Here is a 17036-nt window from a genome sequence, read left to right as displayed (position 1 = left end):
TATGAAAAATGTGCCCGCTATAAGCAATTTCCCATCGCATCACCCTCTTTTTACGCCTGTTTAACTTAAATAATCTTCCTTCGCTGCTCCCCTGCTCCTCCATCGCATTTTTGCGCTTCACGAAAACACTGTTCTCTCTGCTCATCGTACATACATATATCCCGGATCTTTTTTCCCATCGCGAGAAATTATAGCTCCTTCCTTCCGTAATCCATCGGCCAACGTAAATCACGAATGCAAGCAACAGCGCGCCGCGAATGCGGAGTTCGAGGATCGCCGCTTAGCTCTCTCTCTCTCTTTCTCTCTCGTGTCTCAAAATTATGGTTCCGACAAGGCGCCTTTGAAATATTACCCTTTAGTTTCAAAATCTTTGCCACGGGAACGATGATTAATTTGCATGCCGTGCGACTATGTGGGATCTCGAAATAATTTCCCTGTCGCTTTATACGCTGACCGAGATCTTCGATTTACGACTTTAATAGGTGACTCCGGAGATCTTTGTGGAAGAGATAGTGGAAGAGAAGGTCAAACTTTCAATCTATGAAAGATATCGCTATTGCCTTTCCTTGAGTTACTTCAACTATCTTTTCTCTTCGTCTTTCTTTGCTTCTTCTATATGTATTATCATTATATGATGAAAAATAATAGATGAAATGAAATTGACATCGTCTTTATTTAAACTAACGTCCTCCAGAATCCTAACAAATTTGATTCTTCGGTTATTACTATTGTAAAAGAAGAAATAGTTCTTCTATACGCTATAATCAGTAAGTAAAATTATTTATGTAGAAGCGCTTTTACATATGCACAATAGGATTAATCGTTTACTCTTAAGCTATCTCGTGCGGTTTCCGATTCCTTTAGGAATTTAGATCGAAGTGTATGGGTTTTAAGCTTTAATCGCTGTAATTAATGCTTTACATTTCCTGCTATCGTTTGAAATGCCGTTGCCGCAGTTACGAAACGGTTGCATTATCACCGAAGAATTTCAGCAGCACAAGGTTGATTAGATAGAAAATCTAAGCTCAAATGAGGATGAAAATTACGTTAAATGACGGCGGTATTAATTAATTGGAGGTATAACGAAACTCTCCCACTCATACACACATGTAGCACTATATTAATGTAAAATATTTGCGCACGTCTGAGTATGAACATACCTTGCGAGGGATGCTTGATTATGGTTTACGTTGCCAATTTTCCGACGTATCTCGCGCATCAGTTATTCGCGCGATGTGGTATATGTAATTTGAAAGGAAAAGAATTTTTATCCTTCTTTTTCAAGTCTATTTTATACGCTTTTTTTCTGGCAAACTGCTTTTATCTTTCGTATAAAGTTATAAAGCATGTAATACCAACTTTTTTCCAAAGCCTTCGTTTCATCGTTACCTGCCTGTACTGCACACAAATATTTATTTCTTCAAATTATTCATAAATCAACACTTGAACGCGAACGTATTGCGCGCTACGTCTCGCCTAGCGAGATTTTTCGCAAAAACGGCGACTATTTCCGCGCGATTTTTCTTTATAGACGATGTGTACGGGTGAAAAGAATTAAGTTCCGCTGGATGTTTGAAGTATTCTCACGGCGAAACGAATAAACTCGTTGCAACGCTACAAAAGTGAGGAGCGTGAAATAGCGCTCGTTGTTATTTTTGTCTACGAAACTGTTGCTATTGCTGCGTGCTCAAGAGAGCCGCGCCACGAATAAATGGGAATAAAACACAAACGCCAATAAGAAAAAAAATAAGTGAGAATTCTTCTACCCGATCGTACTTTTACAATCCTGTCTCTCAAATTGCTATTGATTGCCGCGAACGAACGTTCTTGCTCTACATACGCGCGCTGAAAATCGTTGTCGAGGCTAAAGTAACGAAATTATTGTGCAAAATGGTTTCGTATATATCCGGTTTCGTCCACACTGCCGAAAGCCCGCCCTTTCTTTACGCGAATTCTTCCCGAAAATAAATTGGATGGACGAGAGGTATCCGTTCCAATTTAACGGAAACGGGAATAAAAGCAACATACCATTTTCCGCTGCACCTCTTTCTCCGTCTCCTCTCACTTGTGTCCATTTCGTCACTCAGTCGAGCATGCAATATGTTCGCGCGCGGCTATACATACGGATATACGTGTAAGTGCATTTCCACTTTGAAAAAAGCGCGACGCAGGTGGCAGGGCGTACTATGTACGACAGGGTGGCAGAAAGAAAGAGAGAGAGAGAAAGAGAGAAAAAAAGTGAAGAGGAGAGAGTGAGGGGCGGGGGAGGAATGGGACAGGGAGAATGTTACAAAAAAAAGAGGGATATAAAGAAACGGGAACGCTATTCCCCGCAACGTATTTCAGTCAGAAGCGGCTTTTGAAATTCTGACGCTTCGTCAGTTCTCTTTGGATGCATTCGCAGAGTGGCATTATCGTCGCTGTAGTTACGAGTACATCGCGTATGTTTTTTTCCTCCCGAGTTGCAGCTGCAGTTTCGGCTCCTGACGTTTCATCGCAGCAAGTGGGCATCGTGTATATGGCTCTGCCTCTTTTTTAAGGACCACTCAGTGTTAAAAGTCCAATATCCCTCTTTCTCTACCTCCGTTTCCCTCCCCCAGCTCTCCTTTCTCTCATTTATTTTCTTTTTCTCTTCCTCCCTTTTTTCTCTCTTTCTTTCTCTCTATCTCTCTCTCTTTTTCTTTTCTGTCGAGCTTTTTCCTTTCCATCAACGTTCCATCACATTCTGCCTTCAAGAACTTTTCGTTGAAACTCTCGTAGTTATACGAACACATTTAGCTGACATATATATGAGTATTGCGGTTTTAAAAAATGTATTTTAAAAATCGACTATACTTTTTGGACAATCGCTATATGCACTATTTTGTGCAGTTAATGAGCTCTATACAAGAAAATACATAATTTTAATATATAGAATGATTGTGTGTATAATCATATATCAAGTTAATTCGAGAATATATAATAATTTGATGATAAATTATAATATTTAGAAATCTCCACCGAATGTAATACAAGTGCAACAAGGAAATCTAACCATTCGTAAAAAAAAGTATCCTGCTATTACATCGAATAATGATAAATGTCCCGAACTTCTCCTCGTGAAATGGACGACTTTGGTAAATCCGACTTTGACTATTGGACGTCGTTTCATTCTCTTTTCCTGCTTTTCACAGATGAGCTGCACGGAAAAGGTAGAGAAGTGTACATCGAAGAGGGGCTGCATAATCGTCGACGACAATGACGAGGACGACTATGTACAAGCGACGGCGGTGAGGAAGCGACGAGCCACGTCGATTGAACATTGTTTACATTCGATCGAGCAAATCGGTTCGGTGCCGCTTCTTGTTTCTCAGTTCCACGCGTGAACGCGTAAGTGCGGGCCCTCGTACCGTACATTATCCGCCGCCATAGAGGAATATGAACGAAAAGGGTGAAGGAGGAGGTGATCGACGCTGCTCGGTCAACGTTCTCCGCGTTGATGGCAGCAGCAGCAGCAATATATCCGAGAGAAACATTCATTTCGCTGAGCGCAAAAGAACGAGCATGACCGAGATATCGCGACTTCGATATAATTAATAAATCCTATTCGAAACCCGGGATTTTAAGTCGTCCGACGCTGCAGAGAGTCACGTAAAGGCAGTTAACTTAAATGTTAGAGAAGTAACATAAATCGCGTTAATTCTATATGATTAAAATACAAAGTTGCGATATTCAGTGTTTGTGCACAGGTGCTCAAAGCTCTCTTTCTCACCGAGTTATCCAATTTTTGCTACACGAGAAATAAGATATTTTCTATTACGCAGATTTAGAGTAAGAGAAAGAAGAGGGAGGTGGAGACATTTAATCTTTTGACACGTATAAATTAAGTTTCGACCGGAGAAGAAGCGGGGGAGAAGATAGTGAGTTAGTATGGTTCGATGAATATTTCGCTACGTGCTGCTCTATTAATTCCGTATCTCGAGAGACGAAGAGCGCAGCTGCGACCGCGATACTCTGTAACACTATCAATTCTGCGGCATGGGAGGTTGAAATGTTTACGTACGATCGGACTGCCATTTGTTACACGATAAAGTATCAGCCACAACCCCAAACTGCGAGGAAACTTCGGTAAGCGGTCGAAGGACCACTAAATATTCCCGCTGAAAATCGGCCAATATTTTCTGCCTTTAGTCATATCGCTAGTAGCGATACTCGACGATTAACACGGATGAACAAACTTTTGCAGAATCAGTAAATAAATTACGTTAAAAATGTTGCTCCTGGTAAACAGATGAGAAATGTATTATATCATATTCTTTTGAAAGATATTTTATAAAAAAAAAACGTGATTTATTAAATATTTAAAGATCCAACGATACATCCGTGCGCTAATTTATTTTAAACACATTTTTTCATGACATTATAATCTGATTAAATTTGCATTCGCGTAATTAAATTCTTTAATGTTAGCGTTCTGCTTGCGTGATAGCATTTTATGTATTCCCTTTAGAAGGGAAAAGTCGTTTATCTACCATGTGTGTCTGTCAAGTCCAATATACGTTCAAGTAAGCGCTCGAATGTTAATGTCGTTTATCACGTTTTTATGGGATCTTATTATGGCGTTTTTTAGATGATTAATTTTATCGCTAAAACATGGTGTACGCAATAGATATAAATTTTCATCTTCTTGTAGATATAAATGAATATTTTTGCCTTGAAAGCAGTGCAACTCTTTAGTTTATTTACGAGAATATTTAAGCCTGAATGTATAACATATTTTTACATTATTTGATTAATTATTATCAACGATCACTAGCGGATCCTGACGTCGATAATGGGGGGGGGGGGGGTTTGCAAAATTATTTTATTTAATATTTTTGGGGTTTTATGATTAGCTTTTATTCCAGGATCAACGACGTCGATAGCTCTTTAATGTTTGTTTTTCTTTATTTATATTTTTTAAACAAATTCAGCAAAACTGTTTCTTTTAATTTGCAAGGGGGGGGGGAGGTTAACAGGATCCGCCAGTGTGTATATATATATATATATATATATTATATAGATATAAAAAATTTCTCGCCTAATTATTTTCATGCAACGAAATTATCTCATCATTTCGTCCTATGTCTGACTTAATCTGTACTTAACTCCTTGAATGCGTAATGAGTATAATTTCCAGTGTATCTTATACATACATATTGTATATATTATATAGATATAAAGAATTTCGCCTAATTATTTTCGTGCAACGAAATTATCTCATCATTTCGTCCTATGTCTGACTTAATCTAAACTTAACTCCTTGAATGCGTAATGAGTATAATTTGCAGTGTATCTTATACTTTTATATATATATAATATATATATATAAAAGTATATATAATATATATATATATATAAAAGTATAAGATACATTGTAAATTATACTCATTACGCATTCAAGGAGTTAAGTGTAGATTAAGTCAGACATAGGACGAAATAATGAGATAATTTCGTTGCACGAAAATAATTAGGCCAAATTCTTTATATCTATATAATATATACAATATGTATGTATAAGATACACTAAAAATTATACTCATTACGCATTCAAGGAGTTAAGTTTAGATTAAGTCAGACATACGACGAAATAATGAGATAATTTCGTTGTACGATAATAATTAGGCGAAATTCTTTATATCTATATAATATATACAATATGTATGTATAAGATACACTGTAAATTATACTCATTACGCATTGAAGGAGTTAAGTACAGATTAAGTTAGACATAGGACGAAATAATGAGATAATTTCGTCCTATGTCTGACTTAATCTATACTTAACTCCTTGAATGCGTAATGAGTATAATTTACAGTGTATCTTATACTTATATATATACACTAGCGGATCCCCTGACGTCGATAGCTCTTTAATGTTTGTTTTTCTTTATTTATATTTTTTAAACAAATTCAGCAAAACTGTTTCTTTTAATTTGCAAGGGGGGGGGTTTAACTCCCCCCCAGGATCCGCCAGTGTCAACGATAATAAAGTATACACAACGTATTAATGTTGGTCACAGCAATAAAACTACAATATTAACTTGTCAATTATGCGATTTTGTAAAAAGTTTTTATATTATTAAAATATAATTTTTTAAAACCATAACAATGCTAATATAAATTCATGCATGCGTCATATTTAATTATTAAAAAATATTAAAAGAGATTAATATTTTAATCTGTAGCATTTAATTATTATTAAATATAAAAGCATTTGCGGACGTAAATACAAATATTTTATTTTTTGTAGCATTGCCTTAAATATGTCTTTCAGTATTTCATAAAAGATAATAAATATGAAAACAATTATAATATAATATGTATAATATATATTGCTATGACCAAATCATGAAAATGTTTGTTACGTTCGATTGAAATAACCGAGAGCATATTAACTTAGACTTAGAGAGGTAAGAGAGAGGGACATCCTATTTTTGCGACAAACAAAATGTGAAGTTGGCTGGAAACAGTCGTATCATGGGAGCCGAAACGCTGAAAGCAAACCCACAATTGTGGTGTTGCGAGACTGGTGAAGGGTGAAATAGAACAGGAGAAGCTTTTTTCCGGTGCCCCACTTCTCACAGCAATACAAATACAGTGATCGAGTTCGTGAGGGTTGCACAGGATCAAAGGTTCCTTCGTCGACCTCAAGTTTCCTCCCTTACGCCGACTCGCTCCTGGCCACAGTTCTTGGCGGTTAAACTCGATGATGGGGTGGCAGTGGTCTGCCGCTGCCAATGGTAGTGTAGCTACCACCACCACCATCACCATCACCGCGACGTTAGCACTAAATTATGTAGCATAATGGCAAAACGAAGAGAGAACGCGGGAGCCGTGAAAGGAAACGAGGGATAAAGCGAAAGAAACGAAGGGCACAGAAGCGCTTTTCTCCGCTTCATTCGTCAATGTCACGACCTACGCCTCTTTTCAGAATATCACAATGATGGTTAAAGCGATCCCCTTAATTTAGTTCTATTTATTTTTAGTCGCGTGTTTTTCTCTATCAGATTTTTCACATTCAATTATGGGATCCTTTTGACTTACAAGAGACAGAAATTTTAATGTCGTAAGAACAATTAATAGCGCTATAAATCAATGTCTTTTTTTTTACATTTTTATAATTGCATGCGTGTAGCGTGTACATGTCTGTAGCATAAGAATTGCAGGTATTCTCTTTTATATTGTATCATTTAAAAATTATTTCAGATTGCACAATCAAAATGTGCTATTATATGTATAAACTTAAAAAATTATATAAAAGCAAATATACATCTCTCGTATCATGGACATTAATAAGGTTTCAGTTGCCGGTGTCGCCACTTTATTCGATGATAGGAAAGTACGAAGTGCTACAAGGTAGGCGAAAGAGATACAACGAACGCAGGAATAATACCTATTCTTGCGTCATTTGTCAATGTCACGAATTGTGCCTCTTTGTAAAGCATTGCTTTAGTACTGCAAATGGTATCGCAAATACGATCCTATTTACTTCCATCTACGCACTCTCCGCCCTACATTTTATCCACGACGGATTACAAGACCTCGTGCGATTTATTTTTCACTGCTATGCAGAATTAGAGATCTAATTGCACGAAAATAAAAATGCTATATGTCAGTCGTTCTAAAGAAAACAATTTTACAAGTTTTATGTTATCGTGTTCCATTCAATTATGTACAAGTAAGCGTGCGCAGTCATGTTTACATATTATAATTTAAGAAATACATATTTATTTAATTAAAGCAAAAGAGCTCTTTTTTGTCATACTTTGCTTATTTCTTATTCTCTCTTATTCTCAGCTTTTATTCTAAAAGATATAAAGATAAAATAACGCGATAAGAGAATAGAACACGAGATGAAAGATCATGGCTGGCAATGCCGCCTAGAATAGTATGTTGATATCGCGACGTCCATTTCTTTCCAGATTCTCATCGACTTCACGAGTTTTGCGTGCGTAATTAGCGCGATTGCCATCAGTTGAAATTCGTGTCTCAACGGGAGAATTCGTGTTACGATGCCCTTCGATGTGCACGGTATATGCTCAGATAAAGCACCGGGTTCAGTGCTGAGGGGTCAACTAACCCGACTAACAATAAGCGAAAATATTCCAACACACACACAGATAAAAATTAATTATTAAGATAACTTCGCAATAAGATCTGCGTAAAGTGTTCGGCCGTATAAGGAATATAAATTAGAATATTCAATAATTTATTCGATTCTCTCGTTACAGAACATGTATAAATTTGAATTAAACAAAAATATGTCAGAGCAATGATAATAGTAATTAATCTCACTCGAAAGTCCGCAAGGAATTTCGCTAGTTATTCCGAGTATTCCGTGGTCATTTTCTCATTATAGAATAACATGCATGAAATTTGGGAATCTCCGGCGCATAGATATTTCTAACCATGATTAATTACGAGAATGAAATTTGGATAGAGAAGACAGGCAGGAAGGACGAGAAAGCACTTGCGGAATTAGAAAAAGTATATTGTTGTAATTAAACTATCTTTAAGATATTCACGCATTTACTTTTATGGAAGAAGTGAATATGTTCCATGCTGAAACAATGGCGTACATTATTTCATTTCTTAAATGATATTATTTAAAATATTTTTTTATCCTTGCCAATATTTTTTATTCTAAATACATCGACATTCCGTAAGAAACTGCATATAAATTGACCTTTTTATATAACTCCAGTCAGCTTATCAAACTTTAAAAAGAGTTGCTGTCTCTCTTTCTCGAGATGTTCGAAATCCATTAGTTTTTCCGCAGTATTTTGAAAAGCCGTACATTCTACCGAGAAAAATATATACAAAAAACCCGCTCAACTTCAATGAATGTTTTAGAAAGAATTTTTCTTTTGTTTTGTATATATTCTCTTTAAGAATATTTGAAATTTTTTCGATTACTCTTTTTTCGATGTAAAATATTTTATTAATTAATATAACGAGTAAACCTCTAACGATATGTTACGTTATAAATAACTTTGATTTCATTTTGCAATGCTGTGAGACAACTCATTGTTGCTATCCGTCTCTAACCGCCTTTAACCTTCACTAATCATTTTTTGCGTCTTTTCTACTCTGCTTTTCCCATGTAATTAATTACAAAAGTAATATTATTAAGTATACGAACCGCGAGTTGTTTGCGCCAATTACACAAGCGTAATCGGCGAAAATCCTCGCGCGAGCAGCGAAATTATGTTGCTGAGTGCGAGGACAAAATTTCCTTCGGTGTTGCTTCATATTTGAATTCGCGTAATACAATTTTTTAAATTAATTTCTTTCTTTCCCCCTTTTTATATAAACAATAAATATATATACTCGGTATACTAAGAAGTAATTCTTGAATATTAGCGGGTACTTAGCGCAGGATTTTCGATGTAGCGCGTTTTCTTAAATTGACCATCGTTTGTATTACAAAACTGACCTATAACTTCAACAGCAAAAACCGCAGATTATACCATTACGAGGCCATTAATTTTTCCCCGTCGTCCACGATGTTTTTCTCTCCCTTCTCCTCTCCGCCGCGCGATTCCCCGTTTTCAACCCGGCATAATTAATTTCGGGAATTACTTTGCTAATCGCTAGTATAAACTGTAATAGCACGTGTCAGTGGCACGGCTGTTTAATCAACGAAAATATTTATCTCCTAACAGAAACCGTCGTTTCAATTTTAAAAATGAATAATTAATAAGATAATTTTGATTGTACGATATTTATTAGAATATCTGAGTACGATATAAAGGAATATAACTCTTTCCGTATATAAATTTTTCGTTAGACTTCGTAAATTTTTATAATCAATTATGTTATATAAGTATATTATATACATAGAAAGAAATATTTTGAGAAAGATTGATAGACATATTGTGTTTGTGGAAAAATGATAATATTTTCGTTTGAATAATATTGATATTGAATGAAACATACGAGCTTCTAAGAAGTTAAATCAATTCCACTTTGTTGTCTTAATTTTAGTACCAAAACATTGATGTATTTTGTATTTTAAGATTAAGAAATTTGCAAAAGAAATTGATTAGTTTAGCTTCTAAAAGGTTCATATATATCAATCGATAATTATCATCCCGCTAATGGTATTTATATCAAAAAGTGGAATTCTCAGAGTGATAATCAGGACGTCTTGCAAGCCAGACGCTTTCACGTCTTACGAGATTACGATTGAGAGAGGAATGCGAGTCGTGGAGTTCTCTCTGGAGGAGATAAGTATTTTCGCGCATTTTTCTCGCAGTATCGCTCTGAAAGTATCGACTTTGAAAGTATTTTCCTCAATGGTAGTAATGAACATTACGTCTTTGCAGACGTCATTATGGGTCTACGAGATTAAAACCGAGGAAGAAAAGGCGGTACACGCCAGTGTTGAGGCGGAAGGGTCTGTATGGTTCGGCGCTCGCCAGTGCCATTAGTTCACGTCAGAAGCCGCGTAATTCGTACAAAGTATCCCGTTATGACTATTTACTTTACCCCACGCACTTTTCCAGCGTTTCCACGTCCGTGCGCGGATGATTAATCTCACGGGAGTTATGCGCCTCTAAATATGGATCTCAATTTGTGTCCGTCACGTACAGAGGCTTAATCGTTTGAAATTTAGTCGGATAAATGATTAGCGGTAATATCGAGACGAAAAAACAGAAATCCGATAAGTGATTAGAAATATTATATATATGTGTATGTATGTGCGTGTATATTTATGTCATAATTTTCTTTTTTAATTCGTACAATGTTGATATGATTAAGTTTCTCTATTATTATATATATATTACGCGTAAAAAATTGCAATATAATATTTCGAATTAAAAATAAAATGTATAATAATGTAAAATAACTTGTTGAATAATTCGAAAATAAAATATGTAATTTAATAGTAATGTAACATTGATGAGACATTTGATTAAAATTTTTTATCTGATAATATACATATATAGGCTATATTATGTCATATCTACGTATAATTAATCCGATGCATCATGTAGCCGCAAATGCACAAGCGCATGTTTTCTTTGTATCTCCAAAGTAATTATCGTACAGTAACATTATATTATATGTATGTAATTATAAATGCAAATTATTATGAAAAATAAAAGTTTAATATTACAGAATATACGTTTCGAATTTATATCGGAAAAGATATCATTATTTTCTGCTTATATTAATTATAAGATTATTTATAAAAAATATATGCATATAATACGATTATGTATTAATCTGTTACGTAATGTTGTTACGTAAACATGGGGAAATTTACGTTTCCCGAGAAATCCATGCAAACGAGAAACCTCGGCAATCGATCGTTATCACGCCAGTGGAGCCTGAGTTAGTCGAAAGACGATCGGCGAACAAATTTCGCGGTGACTAGCGCGGTTGAAATCGAGTTTAAAGTTTCGACGAGTAGTCCCACGGATGTTAAGTACGTCTAACTGGCGCTTAACTCCCGGAAGGCGCGACGGCTCTTCCTTCCGTCAGATTAGAGCTGCTATGAAACATCGAATTAGTACTCCGTCAGTTTCCGCGCGTTACCTACCCCCGCATGTGATAAGTGATAAATATCTCGTATAAGCTTCCTTGTCGCTATTTTTGTCATAAATTCTGTGAGTTTTGTGAGTGAAAAGTTATTTCAGACACGCATTTTCGTTATATTTTGCCAAGGATTTTAATCGAATTTTTAAATTATAAAATTGAATTTATATACAAGAAAAAAACGTGATTTTTTTTATTTTGAATATTGTTAATTACCGAATGATTATTGAAAAATGTCTTTATACTATTGAATGTTTACATATCTCTCATTATATATATATATATATATATAAAATTCTGCTTTTGGTTCAATTAGTAAAACGTGAAAACGTGCGTCGCGCGTTAAAAGTTTGAACAATAAAATAAAACTTGCCAATTAATTTTAAACAAATTTTTAAATATAAAATATTATTTTACATAAATAGATAGCTTGCTTAGACACATCTCTGGAATATCTTATTTTGAACTCAAATACCCATTTGCAAAATTATTTTTAGCTGCGATCGTATAAAACGGTTTTCGGGCGAGGCAAACGTATATTAAATTTAAAGTTTTGATTTCATCGTCGCTTCGCCCATATGCCAAAATCACGTAGTTGATGCAGAAGACTAGACAGTTTTAGATTATTGAACCCCTATTTTTGTTCTGACACCAACTTTCCGTTTATCGAGGTCTGATTTATATAAATATAGATATTCATAGTTATATTTATATATATTATGTTATATACGTATATAATTAATATATCTATATAATAAATATATCTAAATATCTAATTAAAAACTCAAATTAAATTACAGATTAATATTTATAAATTGCTATTGAAACTTTCACATATCAATTTGTTAATATGTGAATTATAATTAATTGTTTAAGCCTGATTTAATATCTATTAAATTGCTTATAAACTTCAAACAAGTTGCCTTTCATAATATATTGTTCATTTTGCATTATATGTATATTGTTTAGTTTGCATAGAGAAAGAAAGAGACAGAAAAAGGTAGTATATCGTTTATTATATACAAGAAAATAGAAGAAGTACACTATATATAAAAGGAAGATTGGCATGTGTTTTGAAACAAAATCTGCATTTAATTTTTCTATCGTATCTATTGTATTGAATTTATGTGATATTGTCTGCTATATTATGACAGCATAATTGTGTGTGATAAAAGTTTCCCTTTCCTTTTTTACGTTTTTGAGAATATTCAAGAAAATTTATATCATCGCTGTAATACTGTAACCGGCAGTTCGTGTCAGGCGACTGGTCGGGGAGAGAGAATTTCGTTATTACACATTATTACATTTTCTCGGGCAGATAACAGTGGTACATCGAATTTAAAGTTTTGGAGATCTTCTCCAAATGCTAAATTCGCCTAAAGTACCGCTTGAACTCCTGTAAGAGGCGCGACGCTCCTCGTCATCGTCCATGTCGGATTAAGCGACGTTGCGAGACATCAAATTACCTTCGTGTTACTTTTTGCAGCAGGGATAATCCACGATGCTTGTGTGCGCCAGAGAAAGAACTTACGCGCCTGCACCTATAGACACGGATTAGCATCCCATTGTCCGTCCAGTTTGCACGTCAGGAACGCACAACGTGCGAGTGAAATCTGTATTTCTTTCCAATCAATTAGACTATCCGGATTTTTTTTTATTTATTGGAAGTTTCTAATGGATCCTACGCGAAGTAGGATTTTGTTTTTGCCGATAAAGTCTCCCAGTAATGAAAGAGAGGTTTTAAAAAAAGCGCACGAATTCTACGAAATCTATTTTATGTGGCTGATGTGACGTTTCAAAAAGATGTTTGATATTTTCAATGCACTGATTACTTGCTTATTTCCTTTTCATGATACAAGCAGCAAAGCCGTTTTTAGAGTTTATTTTGAAAAAAGAATCTGTCCTGACTTCGTGAAACGTGAAATCGTAAATATTTTTCTATTAGCAATATTTATTCGAAGTACGGTTGCCTCGGAACAATTGTTGTTCCGCGAGTTCGATAAGCTATTCCATATTCGAGTACAATTTCGTTGAACATCGATCGGCCTTGCGCGGTGGGTTATGGTAAAACGCATTTCAACACGCTCCAGTTTCAAATCGATTACTCAAATCAGTCAAAATAGAGAAATATTTTTATTTTTTTTCGAAAATTAGCTGCGCTAAGTATTTTTATAAGTATCTTTCTTCGCGGCTTATTGCATTTGTTTTTGATGTCAAATTTAGATATTGAAATAATATTATATAAGCCACTCGTATATATACAGTAAAAGTATATGAAAATAATTTTATATTTTAAACATATGAATAATATTTCACTGTCAAGATCGAATAAAAATTTTTATGCCAGCATGCATATATACATACATATCTATATCCTCTATCTATGTACTACATGATACATAAAAGCTAGAACTATCTAGGTGACATATGACATTTGATAGTATTTTTATATCCTGATTGCCTGATCGGGGTTGTATTAGAGCGCATCTCGCCCAGGCACAAAGTTCGGCCGAAGGATTTCGTTCAACATTCGATTTTTACGTTTTACTCTTTTATCAGATTGTTTCCGATTGCCAGTCCGCGATCGATCGTATCCGACTATCGTGATTCTTTGGCCTCGGCGTTGGATATTGGTGCCGATAAGGCCGCTGCAGATTTCGTGCCGTGGCGTGATTGCCTGAGGATGATATCGGATCCATCTTCTTTGCGCGTGAAGAACTCGGAGGAGCAACCGAGGCTGGCTTTTGACCCGGCATATATGGAACGTTTCGCGCGAGATTTTACGAAGAATCTGTTCCAGAAACGTCTCAAGGATCATATAACATCGAAGACGGTTTACTTTACCAAAGCGATCGCACCATATATGTATTACAGCTTGTTACTATCTCGTTTCACGATACCGATATCGAGTTGCTAATTAGCTAGTTTCTAGCTAATCACTGAGAGTTTTAGCTCCAAACATTCGAATACTATTCCTACTCTTTGAAAATGTGTCACTAATTAAAGCAGTGACAAGACTTTACCGAAAATCAGTGAGTATTTCACTGATTTTCAGTGAAAGCACTCAAGCTTTGCTCCGCCGTCTTATACATGCGTGTTTCATTGATTATGACAGTAAGATTTCACTGGAAAATCAGCCACTAACTAATTCTTCTCAATAATATTTTATTGTTTACAGTGCTATACTTATAACTATAAAACCATTGTTTATTAGTGATAATACACTTTTAATTTAATTTAAGAAAATATACATATGATATGACAGTTCAAATCATTATCTAAATGTGCAAACATTACTTCAAATATTTTATTTCTATATTTCGATATAATTAACTGTATTACCGTCGATATAATTAACTGTACGAGTGGTAAATAAATTATTTTTATTTGCCATAGCGATGTCTATATTTTGTTAAGTAGCCGCTATTTTTGATGATTATTTATCCCGACTGTAACTACTTAAGAAAGATCTTTAATAAGATTTTGTGACTTAAAAGAAAACTGTTAATATAAACGATTCATAAGACGTGCAGAAACTTTCTGTTTGCACAAGCGCATTATATTAATAGTCTAAAGATCTATCTTAAGGCAAAGATCGAAAAGCTGAAGCACAAAATACTAAATAAGCATTCAGTGGAAAATCACGGTCTCTATAAACTTTACGTTAATGGCACTAATAGCGATGATGAAATATTTCTATGCGGCAAATTAAATTCGATTAACAAAAGGGAATTATAAAAATTTAATTATATTAGATTAGCAAAAATTATATTCAACGAATTTTACATATATGTACCATTATTTTTTCGATCCAATATTCTGTATAGGAAAATGTTTAAATGAGATAAAATTTTGCAAAGATAAGAAAGTGTTATACAATTTAAATGATATATTTACTCTTTTCTTTTTCCGTATTTTCGGGCCGACCGATTATGTTTCAGGTACAAAGATTTTATCTCTCTCCTCGAAAACCAAAACAATTATTTTGCACTCGTAACTAAAATTAAATCGGCTTCGGCGTTTAGTTAATGCAGATTCATGTCCGCCGATTTCCGCGGCTGCGTGAACGTTTTTGCCGGCGCAGCGTATTCTAGATTGCTAATAAAATTAAGTTCCGCCGACCAATACTTTCGCGTCAGCCGTGAAATATTTCCTTGCGCCGAGTTTCCAGGGGATGGGAAAAAGGGGCATTAACGTTGCGCGATTCACCGATATGATTCAAGCATTTTTCAGCACGAGGAATATCGAGTTAAATTTAATGCAATTTCACGTTACATTATTCCGATAATCTTATCGCGCGTCATTGCCCATTAAACTTATGAGGAAGGCCTTTATCCTTTGCTCATCCACCTCGCACCGACTAATTAATTTATTACATTATAGTTGACAGCTGAGAATTATTTATATAATATCATTACCGTGTATAAATATGTGCTATCGATTGTAACGTTATTATTACATAATACATAGATTTTTGATATTATTATACCTGTTCCAATTTTTTTCTATCTATCAAATATATATATATATACATATATATATAGGCACTAGCGGATCCTGACGTCGATAATGGGGGGGTTTTGCAAAATTATTTTATTTAATATTTTTGGTTTCATGATTAGCTTTTATTCCAGGATCAACGATGTCGATAGCTCTTTAATGTTTGTTTTTCTTTATTTATATTTTTTAAACAAATTCAGCAAAACTGTTTTTTTTTATTTGCAAGGGGGGGTTTAACCCCCCCCAGGATCCGCCAGTGTATATATATATATATATATATATATATTATATAGATAAAAAGAATTTCTCGCCTAATTATTTTCATGCAACGAAATTATCTCATTATTTTGTCTTATGTCTGACTTAATATGTATTTAACTCCTTGAATGCGTAATGAATATAATTTACAATGTATTTTATACATACATATTGTACATATTATATAGATATAAAGAATTTCGCCTAATTATTTTTGTGCAACGAAATTATCTCATCATTTCGTCCTATGTCTGACTTAATCTAAACTTAACTCCTTCAATGCGTAATGAGTATAATTTACAGTGTATCTTATACATACATATTGTATATATTATATAGATATAAAGAATTTCGCTTAATTATTTTTGTGCAACGAAATTATCTCATCATTTCGTTGTATGTCTGACTTAATCTAAACTTAACTCCTTAAATGCGTAATGAGTATAATTTCCAGTGTATCGTATACTTATATATATATATATATATATATATATATATATAAAATATATATATACATATATATGAAAGTATAAGATACACTGTAAATTATACTCATTACGCATTCAAGGAGTTAAGTTTAGATTAAGTCAGACATAGGATGAAATGATGAGATAATTTCATGCACGAAAATAATTAGGCGAAATTCTTTATATATATATATATATATATATATATATAATATATACAATATGTATGTATAAGATACACTGTAAA

The 17036-nt window shown here is 34.3% G+C and overlaps 1 protein-coding gene and 1 long non-coding RNA gene across 2 annotated transcripts in view; one reads left to right on the top strand and one right to left on the bottom strand.

Moving 5' to 3' along the window:
- Positions 1-4269, top strand: part of LOC145946729 (uncharacterized) — a 103703-nt gene extending 99434 nt beyond the window's left edge. Inside the window, exon 3 of the long non-coding RNA XR_014427070.1 lies at positions 3174-4269. This is a non-coding gene — a long non-coding RNA (uncharacterized LOC145946729). The remainder of the gene's footprint in view (positions 1-3173) is intronic.
- Positions 1-17036, bottom strand: part of LOC145946721 (discoidin domain-containing receptor 2) — a 76832-nt gene that overhangs the window by 49700 nt on the left and 10096 nt on the right. The window lies entirely within an intron of this gene.

Source organism: Prenolepis imparis, unplaced genomic scaffold (assembly GCF_030444845.1).
Source record: "Prenolepis imparis isolate NDT839.2.m4 unplaced genomic scaffold, iyPreImpa1.0 SCAF_2, whole genome shotgun sequence".
In the NCBI taxonomy this organism is placed as follows: Eukaryota; Metazoa; Arthropoda; class Insecta; order Hymenoptera; family Formicidae; genus Prenolepis; species Prenolepis imparis.
Note: the sequence above shows the minus strand (reverse complement) of the source record. Positions and strands in the feature narration are given on the sequence as shown.